Genomic DNA, 19,135 nt, shown 5'->3' with positions numbered 1-19,135 from the left:
GCATACTGGTGGATTAATAGCCCAGCCCAGTTTATTAGGTGTTATAGCGGGTGCAGCAAAATGGTTATGTTTCTAGCTCCTAACAATGCAGTAAAATGTTTAACAAGTAGACAAATGAACATTTAATAAAACAAATACAAAAGAAACAAGAAATCAAAATCGGTGGGATGAATCCAATTAACAACCCAAGTAGCAGTTATCGAAATGCAGTCGATACGTATTTACATTTCAGTCATTCAGCAGACGTTCTTATCCAGAGCGACTTACAGTAGTGAGTGCATACATTTTTGTACTTTTTCGTTCTGGTACGCCGTGGGAATCGAACCCACAACCATGGCATTGCAACCACCATGCTCTACCAACTGAGCCACACGGGACTATGTACACTGGGAGAATTTACACAAGATACACTATATATGTGGTTACCCCTTTAAATTAGTGGATTCGGCTATATCCATAGACAAACATTGGCAGTAGAATGGCCTTACTGAAGAGCTCAGTGACTTTCAACGTGGCCCCGTCATAGGTACCAAATTTCCAACAAGTCATTTCGTCAAATTTCTGCCCTGCTTGAGCTGCCCCGGTCAACTGTAAGTGCTATTGTTGTGAAGTGGTAACGTCTAGGAGCAACAATGGCTCAGCCACGAAGTGGTAGGCCACACAAGCTCACAGAATGGGACCACCGAGTGCTGAAGCGTGTAGAGCGTAAAAAAACATCTGTCCTCAGTTGCAGCACTCACTACCGAGTTCCAAACTGCCTTTGGAAGCAACGTCAGCACAAGAACTGTTCGTTGGGAGCCTCATTAAATGGGTTTCCATGGCTGAGCAGCTGCACACAAGCCTAAGATTACCATGCGCTATGCCAAGAGTCGGCTGAAGTGGTGTAATGCTTGCTGCCATTGGACTCTGGAGCAGTGGAAACGCGTTCTCTGGAGGAATGAGTCACGCTTCACCATCTGGCAGTCCGACGGACAAATCTGGGTTTGACGGATGCCAGGAGAACGATACCTGCCCCAATGCATAGGAATAATGGTCTGGGGCTGTTTTTCATGGTTCGGGCTAGGCCCCTTAGTTCCAGTGAAGGGAAATCTTAATGCTACAGCATACAATGATATTCTAGACGATTCTGTGCTTCCAACTTTGTGGCAACAGTTTGGGGAAGGCCCTTTCCTGTTTCATCATGACAATGCCCCCGTGCACAAAGCGAGGTCCATACGGATATTGTTTGTCGAGATCGGTGTGGAAGAACATGACTGGCCTGCACAGAGCCCTGACTTCAACTCCAATCAACACCTTTGGGATGAATTGGAACACCGACTGCGAGCCAGGCCTAATCGCCCAACATCAGTGCCCGACCTCACTAATGCTCTTGTGGCTGAATGGAAGCAAGTCCCCGCAGCAATGTTCCAACATCATCTCCGCCAGGGCTCTAACCTCCTCCCTGTAGGCTGTCTCGTTGTTGTTGGTAATTAGGCATACCATTGTCATGTCGTCTTTATGATTTGAATTGGAGTCGTGCGTGGCCACGCAGTCATGGGTGAACAGGGAGTACAGGAGGGGGCTGAGCACACACACCTGAGGGGCCCCCGTGTTGAGGATCAGCTTGACGGAGGTGTTGTTTCCTACCCTCACCACCTGGGGTCGGCCCGTCAGGAAATCTAGGATCCAGTTGCTCAGGGCGGTGTTCAGACCCAAGGCCCTGAGCTTAGTGACGAGCTTGGAGGACACCATGGTGTTAATAGCTGAGCTGTAGTCGAGGAACAGCATTCTGACATCATCAGTCCTAATAGTTCCTCTATGATAGGTCATATGAAATGAGGTTTTTTATTACTTTAATTATTTATTGGAAGCTGTAACCTGGGTTAACATGCATATTCATGTCACTGGAAGTCACCTTTCATCTCCATGTTACTCTGTTTTTGTACTACTTTATTATTGTCTTTTTTTTACAGAGACTTACGAAGACTTTGACTCCCGAGTGATCGAGGTGAGTGCTCTTCAAAGACTAACCCAAAATGTTGGAATCTGGTACCATGATATTAACCCAGCCCAAAACAGTGCATCATGGCATCTAGCAAAGTCTGTAGTTTGACAAAGCAGTACAGACACAATGCAGTAACGTAGTGCTATTTAGTGACTTTGAAGAAAAGTGGATGGGATCCCTTTGATGGTTGATGGTCCCTGGGAGAGCTGGGTTTGATCCGTGGAGGCTGGCTGGGAGGATGTCTGTGTCTCCCCTGCTGCTTTCCGTAACTCCTTGCTTGGTGAGGAACAGCACTTAGTTGAGGAGCTGGGTGCCGACGGGCCTCTGAACATCCCTGATCAAAGAGCTTGAACCACAGCTGAACTCACTGAGGGAAACAGGAAAGGATACGACCCTGGAGCGCTCACACATGAACACAGGCCCTACCACAGTCATGCTGAAGTCTGTATATTACACACTGTATGAAAAAGGGCAAACGAGTCATATGTTTACACTCACTGATACATCTCACCTGCTTCACTCCTACTCAGACACTCACGATACATCTCATCTCTACATTAGGGCTAGGAATTGTCAAGGGCCTACGATATTATCACGATACATAGGTGCCAATACGATTATCACGATTCTATATGTATTGCGATTCAATATTGCGATTTGATGTCTGCTGCAGAGAGACGAGAGAGCGCATGAGAAAATTTGTTTTGATCAGTCATGGAAATAAAAGTGCTGAAAACACATTGGCTCACTATTTATAAAGTAAAAAGAAGATTGGGCAATAGGATGAAAATTACCAGAGTTTTGGCGAAGGTTCAGCCGACTAATGTAGCTAACGCTACCTAGCATCACTCCTACTCTGGCACTAACTGAGTGTTGGTGGGGGTAGGGGGCTAAAGGTAGTCGATCATCCCACCTCCACCCCCCAAGCATTGATAACATAACATGATTCCTAATCATGCACCTGCATGATCTTCCAAAGGACAGTTTTATGCCTTGTGGCTGCCAGAGAGAGACTGTAGGCACAGACAGCCATGTTGTCAGCACCAAGGTCTCACTGCAACTCAACCCCCTTAATGGAGGAAATTATGTGACGTTTTCTATTTTGGTAAATGAAGGGAAATACGGTGATATGAAAATGGCGGCGATATGGATATTGCTAATACAGTATGTTGTTATCAGAGGCACCCCTCAGAGAGGATATTGGAATATAGACAGAGTCGATTACAAAACACTTTGATAAACAGATACACAAGCCAACCGGCACCCAAAACAAACTCCTCGCCGTCCTCATCAATCCTCATTATGGTGCCGAGAGAGAGAGAAGAGAGGGGCTTCGGCGATTCAGGTATACATTTAGCTTCCCCATCCAGTCGGAGGAGATCTCTCCCGGTAATGATGGTGCTTTCCATTTAGGCTAATTGAATACAAATGGATGTAGTGGAGGGCCTAAACTAACAGGGACCATCCATAGAGGTTATCTAGCAGGGACGTGAGACACAGAGCTACTGAAATCCACCTCAAAGCATTAAGCCGCTGTAATAAAGTCAATTTATACCTGCAGCAATGGACTCCCTTATCGTGCGCCACAAACACACATGGCACAGACACACATCGCACAGACACACACACCACTTCTCCTTTTGGCTGTGTAATTCCACAGTGATTCTCTTTTATGCATTACACAGGTTCTAGATTAAAAGTTGGATGAAAACATATCCTCGGCTAAGGTAAAGTAGGGCAGTGGGGAATTGTCAGCGTGTAGAGAGGTCTGCGGATGTCCGGTTTACGGTGGATAACGTGGGTCTGAGAAGGCTGCGGTCCTCTCCATTGCACTCCCTCCTCTCCTCCCTTTTTTCTCAGAAGTGAGCGCTAGACCCCACTACACCCTCAGCCTTGTGATACAGTCCACAGTAGATGTTCTTCTCAGTGACCCGTGAGCCACTGTGTTTGTTCTGTTCTAATTCTAAAGACACTACTGCCTGACCAGGTTTCACACACCTCCCCTATACAATCTGTCAATCAAGTCCTTGAGCTGTGATTGGCCAGTGAGCGGCTGAATGGTGCAGCCAGCCACCTGGCAGATGCTTAGATGGCAGATGAGTCACACGGATGAAAGCCAGAGCGGAGAGATATAAAAAATATTTGGTGGTGATTTTGAATATTAACATGCTGAGTACTTGACATCCCCCTTAAAGCCTGGCAGGCTGATTAAAGCTCTCGTTCCCTAACATGTGAGCTGTGGTTGCCTGAACCGTACGCTCCTCTTGAACATAGAGGTACAGCTATATATTCCTATTGAAAGAGGGAGATTACCGGTGAGAGGGGCACTTAGAGACCGAGCGAAAAAATAGTGTTTTGCCATGGGATCCAAATTAGACCAGGTTGTGTCGCAACTCAATATTCACATCGCACATTTCTTTCTCCAAAATGCCATCGGGAAAGCTGTTTTTAATGCTATATTGATAGTAAATGTAGCAATTATATGACAAGGAAACAACATTCCCACTTTCTCCATTGTCAATAATTACATTTGATGAAGAATGTTAGTAAACTCACTGGTTTGAGACCACAAAATCAACCAAATAGCTCTATATTGAAAATAGTAATTTAAAATAATTCTGAGATTAAATTATAAAAAAAAATATATATATATATATATATATATATACTGTATACTGAACAAAAATATAAATGCAACATGTAAAGTGTTGGTCCCATGTTTCATGAGCTGAAATAAAAGATCCCAGAAATTTTCCAGACAAACAAAAAGCTTCTTTCAAAGATTTTGGGCACAAACAAAAAGCTTTTTTCAAAAATGTTGGGCACAAATTTGTTTACATCCCTGTTAGTGAGCATTTCTCCTTTGCCAAGAAGCTGATTAAACAGCATGATCATTACATAGGTGCACCTTGTGCTGGGGACAATAAAAGGCCACTCTAAAATGTGCAGTTTTGTCACACAACACAATGCCACAGATGTCTGAAGTTTTGAGGGGTATTTGCTGAGGAGTATTTCTGTATGTAATAAAGCCCTTTTGTGGGGAAAAACTCATTCTGATTGGCTGGACCCCAGACCAGTCATGTGAAATCCAGAGATTAGGGCAGGGGTAGGAAACCCTGTTCCTCGTGTGCTGCAGGTACTGCAGGATTTTGTTCCAACTGGGCACCACACCAGGCCAACTGAGCTAATTGATTAGTTCTGTGATTGTCTAAATTCAACCCACCTGGTCTTCCAGGTCGGTTAAATCAAAACATGAAGTGCCTGCAGCACTCGAGGAACAGGGTTGCCTACCCCTGGATTAGGGCCTAATGCATTTATTTCAATTGACTGATTTCCTTATATGAACTGTAACTCAGTAAAATCGTTGAAATTGTTGTATGTTGCGTTTATATCTTTGTTCAGTAGATTTTAGTTATGTATTATTTATCATTCTACACACGTTCTACCTGGTTTTAGTTGTTTAAATTCAGACTGGAGTATTTTTTCATCTCCCCCCAAAAAACAGACATCTGTTGAGAATCTCTGAACTAAACAACCTTCAAAGTATTCCCAAAAGTCAAGAATTTGTTCAGAGACACACACACCTCTCTTGCAGTAGAATTAAATGTGGGCTCTGTTTTCTATACCGATAGTAGTTAATCCATTTCATATAGTAGCTCAGTCAGTCTCCAGTATGCACATGGTGAAGTGGTGTCCATTAGTCCTGTGCCAGCCAACACGGCTCAGTGTTTACCATACTAGATTGTTGATCAACACACAGCGGTAGAGTTTAGTTAAATCTTCCTCCACAGTCTCCTCTCTCCAGCTCCTGATGGGCCCCACCATGACACCCAGCACCAGCTCGTCTATGATATCACTTCTCTCGCATCGCACTGGAAAACGTTGATTTGATGACTTCATGCATGTTTAACTAACTATTGCAATTATGTTTTCTGCTTGGCAGTGTTAATAAAGTTAGCTTTTAAACAAATCCGTGGAGAAGCGATTTTCCGGCGTACCCGCTAACTCGAGTTAACTATGTATGAGGGTTCAGGACACAATGTTTATTCCTAATCGTATTCAGGTGAATAGAAAAAGATATCATGCATTTGGCTGTATCTGTGCTGTTCTCTGCAGCTGAGCGAGAGACCTGGCAATAAGCAGCAAATGGCAACAAGAATATAATGGCAAAGTGGCTTCATGGCGCTGCCAATTTCATTAGCATGCAACTGGAGCTCTCCTAGTCTGACTCTCTCGTTCTCTCTCTCTCTCTGGGTGTCTCAACACATTGTCTTTGGAGTCATATTTCTATTGTTTAATACCCAGCAGTTATGGTTTCCTCTGAATGGAGTCATAATACTGTATGTTGGGTTTCAGCACACTTAATGTATTCCTATAATGAGCTCTCCTCTTTCACTCACGCACGCACACACACACACAGGACCAGGTCTGGATTCAGTACAGGCTGAGTTAGCAGCAGGTCTGGGTTCAGTACAGGCTGAGTTAGCAGCAGGTCTGGGTTCAGTACAGGCCGAGTTAGCAGCAGGTCTGGGTTCAGTACAGGTTGAGTTAGCAGCAGTTACTGTTATAGAGTTTAGGAGCAGAATGAATGAACACATGAATGAATAACAACATACTCTACTGATTCCCAAAGGGAAACCTCTCTTCTGGAGTCAGTGTTGTTGATTTGGGAGCAGAGTTCTGTTGGACCGGTACAAGCTCTACATCTGATCTCTCCAGCTGTACTGTTGTGTCCTGGTCCTACTGTCCTCTTGCGTCCTGGTCCTAATATTCTGTTGTGTCCTGGTCCTACGGTCCTGATCCTACTTTCCTGTTCTGTTGTGTCCTGGTCCTAGTGTCCTGGTCCTACTGTCCTGTCCTGATGTGTAATGATCCTATTTCCTGTCCTGTTGTGTCCTGGTCCTACGGTCCTGTTCTGTTGTGTCCTACGGTCCTGTTCTGTTGTGTCCTGGTCCTACTGTCCTGGTATGTTGTGTCCTGGTCCTACTGTCCTGGTCCTACGGTCCTGTTCTGTTGTGTCCTGGTCCTACTGTCCTGTTATGTTGTGTCCTGGTCCTACTGTCCTGTTATGTTGTGTCCTGGTCCTACTGTCCTGTCCTGTTGTGTGCTGATCCTACTGTCCTGGTCCTACGGTTCTGCTGTGTCCTGGTCCTACGGTCCTGTTCTGTTGTGTCCTGGTCCTACTGTCCTGTCCTGTTGTATCCTGGTCCTACGGTCCTGTCCTGCTGCGTCCTGGTCCTACTGTCCTGTTCTGTTGTGTCCTGATCCTACTGTCATGTTCTGTTGTGCCTGATCCTACTGTCCTGTTCTGTTGTGTCATGTCCTGCTGCGTCCTGGTCCTACTGTCCTGTTCTGTTGTGTCCTGATCCTACTGTCCTGTCCTGTTGTGTCCTGGTCCTACTGTCCTGTTCTGTTGTGTCCTGGTCCTACTGTCCTGTCATGTTGTGTCCTGATCCTACTGTCATGTTCTGTTGTGTCCTGATCCTACTGTCCTGTTCTGTTGTGTCCTGTCCTGCTGCGTCCTGGTCCAACTGTCCTGTCCTGTTGTGTCCTGGTCCTACTGTCCTGTCCTGTTGTGTCCTGGTCCTACGGTCCTGTCCTGTTGTGTCTTGGTCCTACTGTCCTGTTCTGATGTGTCCTGGTCCTACTGTCCTGTTGTGTCCTGGTCCTACTGTCCTGTCCTGTTGTGTCCTGGTCCTACTGTCCTGTTCTGTTGTGTCCTGGTCCTACTGTCCTGTTCTGTTGTGTCCTGGTCCTACTGTTAGGTCCTGTTGTGTCCTGGTCCTACTGTCCTGTCCTGTTGTGTCCTGGTCCTACTGTCCTGTTGTGTCCTGATCCTACTGTCCAGTTCTGCTGTGTCCTGGTCCTACTGTCCTGTTCTGTTGTGTCCTGGTCCTACTGTCCTGTTGTGTCCTGGTCCTACGGTCATGTCCTGTTGTGTCCTGGTCCTACTGTCCTGTTCTGCTGTGTCCTGGTCCTACTGTCCTGTTCTGCTGTGTCCTGGTCCTACTATCCTGTCCTGTTGTGTCCTGATCCTACTGTCCTGTCCTGTTGTGTCCTGATCCTACTGTCCTGTCCTGTTGTGTCCTGGTCCTACTGTCCTGTTCTGTTGTGTCCTGGTCCTACTGTCCTGTTCTGTTGTGTCCTGGTCCTATTGTCCTGTTCTTTTGTGTCCTGGTCCTACTGTCCTGTTGTGTCCTGGTCCTACTGTCCTGTGGTGTCCTGGTCCTACTGTCCTGTTGTGTCCTGGTCCTACTGTTCTGTCCTGTTGTGTCCTGGTCCTACTGTCCTGTTCTGTTGTGTCCTGTTTTGTTGTGTCCTGGTCCTACTGTCCTGTTGTGTCCTGGTCCTACTGTCCTGTTCTGTTGTGTCCTTGTCCTACGGTCCTGTCCTGCTGTGTCCTGGTCCTACTGTCCTGTTCTGCTGTGTCCTGGTCCTACTTTCCTGGTCCTACGGTCCTGTCCTGATGTGTCCTGATCCTACTGTCCTGTTGTGTCCTAGTCCTACTGTCCTGTCTTGTTGTGTCCTGATACTACTGTCATGTTCTGCTGTGTCCTGATTCTACTGTCCTGTTCTGTTGTGTCCTGTCCTGCTGTGTCCTGGTCCTACTGTCCTGTTCTGTTGTGTCCTGGTCCTTCGGTCCTGGTCCTACTGTTCTGTTGTGTCCTGGTCCTACTGTTCTGTTGTGTCCTGGTCCTACTGTCCTGTCCTGTTGTGTCCTGGTCCTACTGTCCTGTCCTGTTGTGTCCTGGTCCTACGGTCCTGTCCTGTTGTGTCTTGGTCCTACTGTCCTGTTCTGATGTGTCCTGGTCCTACTGTCCTGTTGTGTCCTGGTCCTACTGTCCTGTCCTGTTGTGTCCTGGTCCTACTGTCCTGTTCTGTTGTGTCCTGGTCCTACTGTCCTGTTCTGTTGTGTCCTGGTCCTACTGTTCTGTCCTGTTGTGTCCTGGTCCTACTGTCCTGTCCTGTTGTGTCCTGGTCCTACTGTCCTGTCCTGCTGTGTCCTGATCCTACTGTCCTGTTCTGCTGTGTCCTGGTCCTACTGTCCTGTCTGTTGTGTCCTGGTCCTACTGTCCTGTTGTGTCCTGGTCCTACTGTCCAGTCCTGTTGTGTCCTGGTCCTATTGTCCTGATATTTTGTGTCCTGGTCCTACTGTCCTGTTGTGTCCTGATCCTACTGTCCTGTTGTGTCCTGGTCCTACTGACCTGTTCTGTTGTGTCCTGGTCCTACGGTCCTGTCCTGTTGTGTCCTGGTCCTACTGTCCTGTTGTGTCCTGGTCCTACTGTCCAGTCCTGTTGTGTCCTGGTCCTATTGTCCTGATATTTTGTGTCCTGGTCCTACTGTCCTGTTGTGTCCTGGTCCTACTGTCCTGTTGTGTCCTGGTCCTACTGACCTGTTCTGTTGTGTCCTGGTCCTACGGTCCTGTCCTGTTGTGTCCTGGTCCTACTGTCCTGTTCTGTTGTGTCCTGGTCCTACTGTTCTGTCCTGTTGTGTCCTGGTCCTACTGTCCTGTCCTGTTGTGTCCTGGTCCTACTGTCCTGTCCTGCTGTGTCCTGATCCTACTGTCCTGTTCTGCTGTGTCCTGGTCCTACTGTCCTGTATGTTGTGTCCTGGTCCTACTGTCCTGTTGTGTCCTGGTCCTACTGTCCAGTCCTGTTGTGTCCTGGTCCTATTGTCCTGATATTTTGTGTCCTGGTCCTACTGTCCTGTTGTGTCCTGGTCCTACTGTCTTGTTGTGTCCTGGTCCTACTGACCTGTTCTGTTGTGTCCTGGTCCTACGGTCCTGTCCCGCTGTGTCCTGGTCCTACTGTCCTGTTCTGCTGTGTCCTGGTCCTACTGTCCTGTTCTTCTATGTCCTGGTCCTACTGTCCTGTTCTGCTGTGTCCTGGTCCTACTGTCCTGGTCCTACTGTCCTGTCCTGTTGTGTCCTGGTCTTACTGTCCTGTTCTACTGTGTCCTGGTCCTACGGTCCTGTTCTGTTGTGTCCTGGTCCTACTGTCCTGTTCTGTTGTGTCCTGGTGCTACTTACCTTTTCTGTTGTGTCCTTGTCCTACTGTCCTGTTCTGTTGTGTCCTGTTCTGTTGTGTCCTGGTCCTACGGTCCTGTCCTGCTGTGTCCTGGTCCTACTGTCCTGTCCTGTTGTGTCCTGGTCCTACTGTCCTGTTCTGTTGTGTCCTGTTCTGTTGTGTCCTGGTCCTACTGTCCTGTTGTTTCCTGGTCCTACTGTCCTGTTCTGTTGTGTCCTGGTCCTACTGTCCTTTTCTGTTTTGTCGTGGTCCTACTGTGCTGTTCTGTTGTGTCGTGGTCCTACTGTTCTGTTGTGTCCTGGTCCTACTGTCCTGTTGTGTCCTGGTCCTACAGTCCTGTCCTACTGTGTCCTGTTCTGTTGCGTCCTGGTCCTACTGTGTCCTGTTCTGTTGTGTCCTGGTCCTACTGTCCTGTTCTGTCCTGTCCTGGTCCTACTGTCCTGTTGTGTCCTGGTCCTACTCACCTGTCCTGGTCCTACTGTCCTGTTCTGTTGTGTCCTGGTCCTACTGTCCTGTTCTGGTCATACTGTCCTGTGCTGTTGTGTCCTGGTCCTACTGCCCTGTCCTGATCCTTCTGTTCTGTTGTGTCCTGGTCCTGCTGTCTGTCCTGTCCTGGTCCTACTGTCTGTTCTGGGGGGGTAGTTGATGTTGATAATTCTGACCCTCTGCTGTGCCAATCAGTCTGAACAGATGGCTCTGTATACTACCAGTACTGCAACAGCCTGCATGTGGGAGTCCAGCTCTCTCTCTCTCTCCCTCTCTCTCTCTCCCTCACTCTGCTGTCTCCTGCTTTCTCTTTACTCCTCTATCAATCTCCCTCCCTCTCTCTTTCTCCCCCTCATCCTCTCGCTTATGTATCGGCCTCTCAATGTCCTAATCTCTCTCAATGTCCTAATCTCTCTCTCCATGTCCTCATCGCTCTCTCCATGTCCTCATCTCTCTCTCCATGTCCTCATCTCTCTCTCCATGTCCTCATCTCTCTCTCCATGTCCTCATCGCTCTCTCCATGTCATCATCGCTCTCTCCATGTCCTCATCTCTCTCTCCATGTCCTCATCGCTCTCTCCATGTCCTCATCGTGTCCTCATCGCTCTCTCCATGTCCTCATCGCTCTCTCCATGTCCTCATTGTGTCCTCACTTGCTCTCTCCATGTCCTCACTTCGTGTCCTCATCGCTCTCTCCATGTCCTCATCTCTCTCTCCATGTCCTCATCGCTCTCTCCATGTCCTCATCGTGTCCTCATCGCTCTCTCCATGTCCTCATCGCTCTCTCCATGTCCTCATCGTGTCCTCATCTCTCTCTCCATGTCCTCATCTCTCTCTCCATGTCCTCATCTCTCTCTCCATGTCCTCATCTCTCTCTCCATGTCCTCATCTCTCTCTCCATGTCCTCATCGCTCTCTCCATGTCATCATCGCTCTCTCCATGTCCTCATCTCTCTCTCCATGTCCTCATCGCTCTCTCCATGTCCTCATCGTGTCCTCATCGCTCTCTCCATGTCCTCATCGCTCTCTCCATGTCCTCATTGTGTCCTCATCGCTCTCTCCATGTCCTCATCGTGTCCTCATCGCTCTCTCCATGTCCTCATCTCTCTCTCCATGTCCTCATCGCTCTCTCCATGTCCTCATCGTGTCCTCATCGCTCTCTCCATGTCCTCATCGCTCTCTCCATGTCCTCATCGTGTCCTCATCTCTCTCTCCATGTCCTCATCTCTCTCTCCATGTCCTCATCTCTCTCTCCATGTCCTCATCTCTCTCTCCATGTCCTCATCTCTCTCTCCATGTCCTCATCTCTCTCTCCATGTCCTCATCGCTCTCTCCATGTCCTCATCGTGTCCTCATCGCTCTCTCCATGTCCTCATCGTGTCCTCATCGCTCTCTCCATGTCCTCATCTCTCTCTCCATGTCCTCATCGTGTCCTCATCGCTCTCTCCATGTCCTCATCGCTCTCTCCATGTCCTCATCGTGTCCTCATCGCTCTCTCCATGTCCTCATCGCTCTCTCCATGTCCTCATCGCTCTCTCCATGTCCTCATCGCTCTCTCCATGTCCTCATCTCTCTCTCCATGTCCTCATCGCTCTCTCCATGTCCTCATCGCTCTCTCCATGTCCTCATCGCTCTCTCCATGTCCTCATCGTGTCCTCATCTCTCTCTCCATGTCCTCATCTCTCTCTCCATGTCCTCATCGCTCTCTCCATGTCCTCATCGCTCTCATGTCCTCATCTCTCTCTCCATGTCCTCATCTCACTTGTCTCACTGGACTTTCCCCCCCCCCCATCTTTCCACTCTTTCATCCCTCTCCCTCTTCTGGGTTGGGCGTCTCCTACAGCACACTGCTGCAATCATTATCTGTCTCATTGTCACACTCCTCCACATCACAGTGAAGAGTAAAGAGATGTATCTCTGTATCTGAAGACAGCTCAGAGGCTGTGTATGGCTACAGCTTCAGCGGTTTGCACTCAGCCATGGTCAGGAATAGAGCCATTTTAGACTGAGGATGCAGAGGAGGCAGAAACATCTACCCAAAGAGATGGAGAGGTGGATAAATATAGAGTGTGTGTGCACACGTGCGCAGGAGGGCAAAGTGAAGATCTTTAGGTTCATGATCCCAAAGAAAAAATATCCCCTTCTCTCTTTTTTTCTCTCTCTCTCTCTCTCTCTCTCTCTCTCTCTCTCTCTTCTCTCTCCTCTCCTCTCTCTCTCTCTCTCTCTCTCTCTCTCTCTCTCTCTCTCTCTCTCTCTCTCTCTCTCTCTCTCTCTCTCTCTCTCTCTCTCTCTCTCTCTCTTCTCTCTGTGTGTGTGTGTTAGTTACGTAACTATTGCTGCTCTCTGAGCTCAGGGCAGCGTTTTCCTTTGATGTGCTCTAAGCTCCAAATCCCTGCCTGGGTTTCTGCTTTATCATTTACACTGAAACTAGCACGGGGAAAAGTCCCACTCCCCCCACTTAGACTCCCCCACTTAGAGACTGCCACTTAGAGACTCCCACTTTCTGGATGGAGGGAGCACAGGTGGAATCTTGTCACAGTCAGACTGGATTTAATTATATTTGAGTATCTGGTATTTAAAATATTTGTTTCTGTATATTTGAGTATTTTCAAAATACACAGCCCAGAATAAGTAATTTTATTTGAGTATTTGAATGGCTATTTGAAAAACCAAATATAGGAACAGAAAGGAGGATACCTAGTCAGTTGCACAACTGAATACAAGTATTTCAGAGGCAACAGTATACTGGCCTACTACCTGAGTCTACCTCAAGAACAGTGATTGATATTTATGGTCATGGTGAACAACAGTGTCACCTCACATTAGTGCAGTACAAGGGACAGAGTAGAAGTTGAACGCTGCTCATCCCTGAACACCAGGAAGTTTGTTTCTTAGTATTCAGCAACTCTGCTCTGCTCTTTCTCACACAGTCATGCGTGTAGCTGCACAGATGGAAATGGCCTCTGACACTGCTGCTCAAGAGTAATGCTCACATAACTACTTCAGTCACTTTGTGTTGCTTGGGTCTGTTCCCATCTCTTCTCTGATCCTCCAACTCACTGGTCTGTGGCAGCGATGTTCTATATATGTTTGCTGTGTGTGTATTGCAGTGTGTCTTTGTGTAAATGTATGTTCTATGTCAGTTTGTGTGTGTGGATGTGTGTAGAGCAGCTGTTGTCTCTCCTCCAGTGCTGTATGTATGGCTAACCCTCAGCCATGTCCCATGGTCCAGTCATATGCTCACACTGCCCCCTGCTGCCTCCCAGGTCACACTGCAGCTCGTAAATCTGTCCGGAGGGAAGGTAACAGAGTGAATGGACAGGGAAGGGCAGCAGTCGTCTCTCTATCCCGATCAATGGGAACCTCTTACATTTTGAGAGGGTGTCTAGGAGGGATGAGATGGGCTGTCTCCCCAGGGGCAAACACACACACCGCCCCCAGACACCAGCAGGAACTTGAAGGAAAGATCAATCACTCTTAAACCCCCCAAAAAAAAAAATATATATAATAATAATTGTAAAGTGGTTGTCCCACTGGCAATCTTAAGGTGAATGCAACAATTTGTAAGTCGCTCTTGATAAGAACGTCTGCTAAATGACGAAAATGTAATGTAAAATGTTAAAAAGCCAAAGGTTTAATAAGGTGCTACTTGCATTCTGTTTGATAATGATTGATCATTTGTTCGTTTGACTATACACTCTGGTCAGTTTATTTGATGGGACTTTTAGGAGGAAAGCAATATAATATGAAATATAATATATTATATAATATAATACCGGAGAAGAGTGAAAGGAAAAGAGGAAGGGAAGATCATCACCAGGCCTTCCTTCCTCCTCCCATCAGTTCTCTACCAGGGTCCATTCTCTGCTTTATAATAGGATGTCTGAGTTAACGGGCTCCTTCTGCCTCCCATAAAGAGGAGCTGTTTCACATTGTTCTGGTCTGCAGTGTCTGCAGTAATGGGTGGTTTTGTGCTCCTCTGCTTCAATTCCACTCCCTGACTATCAGGAGAGATTTAAATGGTCTTGCTAGAAGTCATTTCTCCAACACGATGGTTTTGTGATTCTAGCCGGACTGTTTTGGTGCTCAATCTAACCTGTCCCTTGTGGATTCTGCTGGTCTACATTGACCTGGTTGACGTTGGAATCTGTTGTTGCTCTTGTTGTTTGATTGACAGGTGAAGAGTGTGTTCAACATGACGGCCAAAGAGGGCAGGAAAAGGTCAATCAGCTGCCTGGTCGCTGTCGGCAATGGGAACGGGGCCGCAGGTGAGTCCAAATGAAGGCTGGAACAAAAGCCTGCTGGAGGGTGGCTCTGAGTTCAATGTCTCAATCTACCTTCTCCTCAGTGTGTCGCTTGAAAGCTTTCAGTTCACTGAGACAGATGAGTGAAAAGTGTCTCTTATATTTTTGGCAGCCGACTAACAATATCTATGATTATAATGCATTATGGTTTTGAATGTGATTGGTTTATCTGTTGAAGCTGTCATCTTAATTAATTAGATTTTATCCAGCATGTTCCACCTAACTGTCAAGTGACAGCAGCATGGAAAGAGCAGCGATAAAGTAATCTGATATGGAAACTGACGGGCAGTGAAGCTGAGGGGGATAAAACCCAAAACATAATTCTAAAGAAGAAAAGAAAGTTAAATAGCTAGACTTATTTCCATCTGTTCTTCGGCAGGTTTTGCCTTGGGTAAAGCGGCAGACCGTCAAACTGCACTGAGGTAAGACATGGCCCTCTTACCTGGAAAATACCCACACTGGCACTGTACACAATGAGAATACCAAACATTAGGAACACCTTCCTAATATTGAGTTGCACCCCCTTCTGCCCTCAGAACAGCCTCAATTCGTCAGTGCATGGACTCTACAAGGTGTCGAAAGCGTTCCACAGGGATGCTGGCCCATGTTGGCTCCAATGCTTTCCACAGTTGTGTCAAGTTGGCTGGATGTCCTTTGGGTGGTGGACTGTTGAGCATCAAAAACCCAGCAGCAATGCAGTTCTTGACACAAACCGGTGAGCCTGGCACCTACTACAATACCCCGTCCAAAGGCACTTCTATTTTTTGTCTTGCCCATTCACCCTCTGAATGGCACACATACACAATCCATGTCTCAATTATCTCAAGGCTTAAAAATCCTTCTTTAACCTGTCTCCTCCGCTTCATCTACACTGATTGGAGTGGATTTAACAAGTGACATCAATAAGGGATCATAGCTTTCACCTGGTCAGTCTATGTTATGGAAGGAGCAGGTGTTCCTAATGTTTTGTACACTCAATGTATATGTGTTTAATTATGGAAGAGACAGTGTTGAACACAGACAATGGTCTTCTTCCCATAACAGGCCAAGAACCGAGCAGTTCACTATCTGTACTACATTGAGAGATACAACGACCACACCAGTAAGTCACTGTGTGTGTTGGTCTCTGCGAGTGTGAGATCAGAATGTGTGAGTCTTTCTCTCCTCCTTCCCCTCCTCATCCTCCTTCCCCTCCTCACCCTCCTTCCCCTCCTCCTCACCCTCCTTCCCCTCCTCCTCACCCTCCTTCCCCTCCTCCTCACCCTCCTTCCCCTCCTCACCCTCCTTCCCCTCCTCACCCTCCTTCCCCTCCTCACCCTCCTTCCCCTCCTCACCCTCCTTCCCCTCCTCATCCTCCTTCCCCTCCTCACCCTCCTTCCCCTCCAGGAACATAGACCTGTAGAACATAGACCTGTAGAACATTGATCTGTTTGGCTAACATGGTTTTTATTCTGACTGTCTGAACAGTAAACCAGGCTTTTTTCTATGTTTTATTCTGTCTGAACAGTGAACCAGGCTTATTTTCTATGTTTTATTCTGACTGTCTGAACAGTGAACCATGCTTATTTTCTATGCAAACCCCTGTACTTTTTACATTGACATTTTTAGTCATTTAGCAGACGCTCTTATCCAGAGCGACTTACAGTTAGTGAGTGCATACATTTCTCATACTGGCCCCCCGTGCGAATCGAGCCCACAACCCTGGCGTTGCAAGCGCCATGCTCTACCAACTGAGCTACACGGGACACCGTACTTTAAGTGAGCGAGCTCAAATAATATCTTATCTATTCCCTCAACAGACTAATCAAACTGCATATTTACAACACTGCACAAAATAAGTTAAATATTGAACACATAACAAAATACGTCAACAGTAATGTTCTTGCTAACAGTTTTCTACAGAGGGGTGGTTGCTGCAAATTGCTAGATCAAAGACAAGTTTTTCTCTCTGTAGGGTTTGTTTCATTCTCTTGCTGTAAGTGTGTCTCTGTGTTAATTACACACACACTGAAAGAGGCTGTTCCTGACAGGCCCGGACCTCCTGCAGCTACTGTAAATGTTCTGTTCTGTGGGTGATGTGTTTGTGACCAGGCCGGCCCAGACTAACACAGGACAGGCTGGCTCTTTGACTCCTGTCACTAACCCACTCAGTCACACTCACTCAAGGTTCTGACTCATCGCCCATGGCTCATCAGGAGAGAAAATGACCCCCTATTCCCTGTTTAGTGCACTTTGTTGGCCAGAGGTAAAGGGCAGCGCTGGCTGGGGTGAGCTGATGACTGACAGCTAGGTTGACTTGGATGTTTTTTTTCTTTGTAACAGTTTACCATGATATCAATTCCACCTTCAAGAGGACCACCCTACTCATGAAGAAACAGCATAAAAGTGTAGTAGAACATTTGTGTGTGTGTGTGCGTGTGTGTGTGTGTGTGTGTGTGTTTTTTCATGGCTGCCCTAACAAGCTGTGCTCAACCCAGAGGAGCAACAAGTTGATGAGAGTTCAACTGACAGACCACTTAGCCCCCAGCACTAAGAAACGATACCATGTAAATGCTGCTCTCGTATACACACACACACACACACACACACACACACACACACCAACAGTATCTCTGATACAGTTCACACATTTACTCAAACACATACACACAGTCTTGAACACAAATCTACTCACACCCACATCTCTCATTTACACCCTGTCATGTAAACAGTCTCACACAGCATCGGAAGCAGGGGTGTTGTGTAAAGGATAATGAAACTCCAATGTAGTAGTCAGAGACACGGGGGCCTCTATCTTCAGGAGGAGTATCAACTCAGAGGACCTTTGTCCTCACACAGCAACACTAGACTCCCTTGTGAATGTTGCCGTTTGGAAGTCTGGACTGGCAAAGTATTATGTTACCTCGTGTATGAGTTCATTTGCTTCTGTGAGTGTCATTTGTGTGCAATGGAATGGAGTCATTAACACTGTGATAGGCTAGTCTGGCTAGTCTAACATGTCTCTGTCAGGTTACGGACTACACTGTCACCGCGCAGTCATCACCATCTGTAAGCTGATTGGTGTAGAGGACATGTACGCCAAGGTAGAGGGCTCCGTCAACCTATTCAACATCACCAGGGCTCTATTCACCGGACTGGCCAATCAGGTGAGCCGTTGTCAGCATCGTCAGAGTTGCCTGCTGTTCTCGGCCAATCCCCGGGACTCTTCCTGCAAAAACATAGTCATGAGCTCTGAACATAAACAAACACACACACACTGCTTTGGACTAACCCTCTCCCCTTCTCTCTCTGTAGGAGACTCACCAGTCCCTGGCTGAAAAGAAGCAGCTCCACGTGGTAGAGTTTCAGCCGGAGCGCGGGCCCCTGCCCCTCATCGTGGCCACCCCTAAGAAGGGAGTGCGTCCTGACCCCGAACCCGAGTAAGAGATCCCCAACACGCGGCTCAACTGGGACGACGTCCGTGCTGCTCAGGGCATGAAACGCTCAGTCTGGGCCGGGGTCAAGAGGACCATCTGGTGACCGCAACACGACCATAACACAAACAGAGCACAAGACCGGCCCTATGAACTGGACTGGTTGGGTTGGAGTGATGTTTGGCTGGTTTCAGGTTGTTGGGTTGTGAATGTGACTGGGAAGGAAGTGTGGCTCTCAGGCATCATGAGACTTATGAGACTGGAGCTCCATGGAGGTCATCATCAAAAGACTTATGAGACTGGAGCTCCATGGAGGTCATCATCAAGAGACTTATGAGACTGGAGCTCCATGGAGGTCATCATCAAGAGACTTATGAGACTGGAGCTCCATGGAGGTCATCATCAAGAGACTTATGAGACTGGAGCTCCATGGAGGTCATCATCAAGAGACTTATGAGACTGGAGCTCCATGGAGGTCATCATCAAGAGACTTATGAGACTGGAGCTCCATGGAGGTCATCATCAAGAAACTTATGAGACTGGAGCTCCATGGAGGTCATCACACGGGAAACACTCTTTTCACTCCACTTCGATACAGCTATGACTAGAAGTGATTTTAGTAGCAGGTTAAGAGATCCTTTTTGTTAACCTTAACCAAATTCTCCTAACCTGCTACGTTAATTCTCCTAACCTGCTACGAAAATGTCACTTCCAGTCGTAGCTGTATTGAAGTGGCGTGAAAAGAGTGTTTCTCCTATGCATATAACATCATGACTTCGTATTTCACCAAAGGTTGTGAAATGCATCCAAAAGAGTTTCACATCCAAACAGTTTAACTCAACCAATGGAGTGCATCGGTTTGGACTGTCAGAATAGTGTTGTTGTTCATGTGACATTGTTGAAAATGAGAGCTGTCTAATTAA

General features: G+C 47.2%; 1 pseudogene; it reads left to right on the top strand.

The window, feature by feature from the left end:
- LOC121553246 overlaps nt 1-18,711 on the top strand; it is a 36,782-nt pseudogene extending 18,071 nt beyond the window's left edge.
- The last annotated feature ends 424 nt before the right edge of the window (nt 18,712-19,135 follow it).

The sequence above is a fragment of the Coregonus clupeaformis genome, chromosome 37, assembly GCF_020615455.1.
Source record: "Coregonus clupeaformis isolate EN_2021a chromosome 37, ASM2061545v1, whole genome shotgun sequence".
NCBI lineage: Eukaryota > Metazoa > Chordata > Actinopteri > Salmoniformes > Salmonidae > Coregonus > Coregonus clupeaformis.
This window is presented reverse-complemented; position numbering and strand designations above follow the sequence as displayed.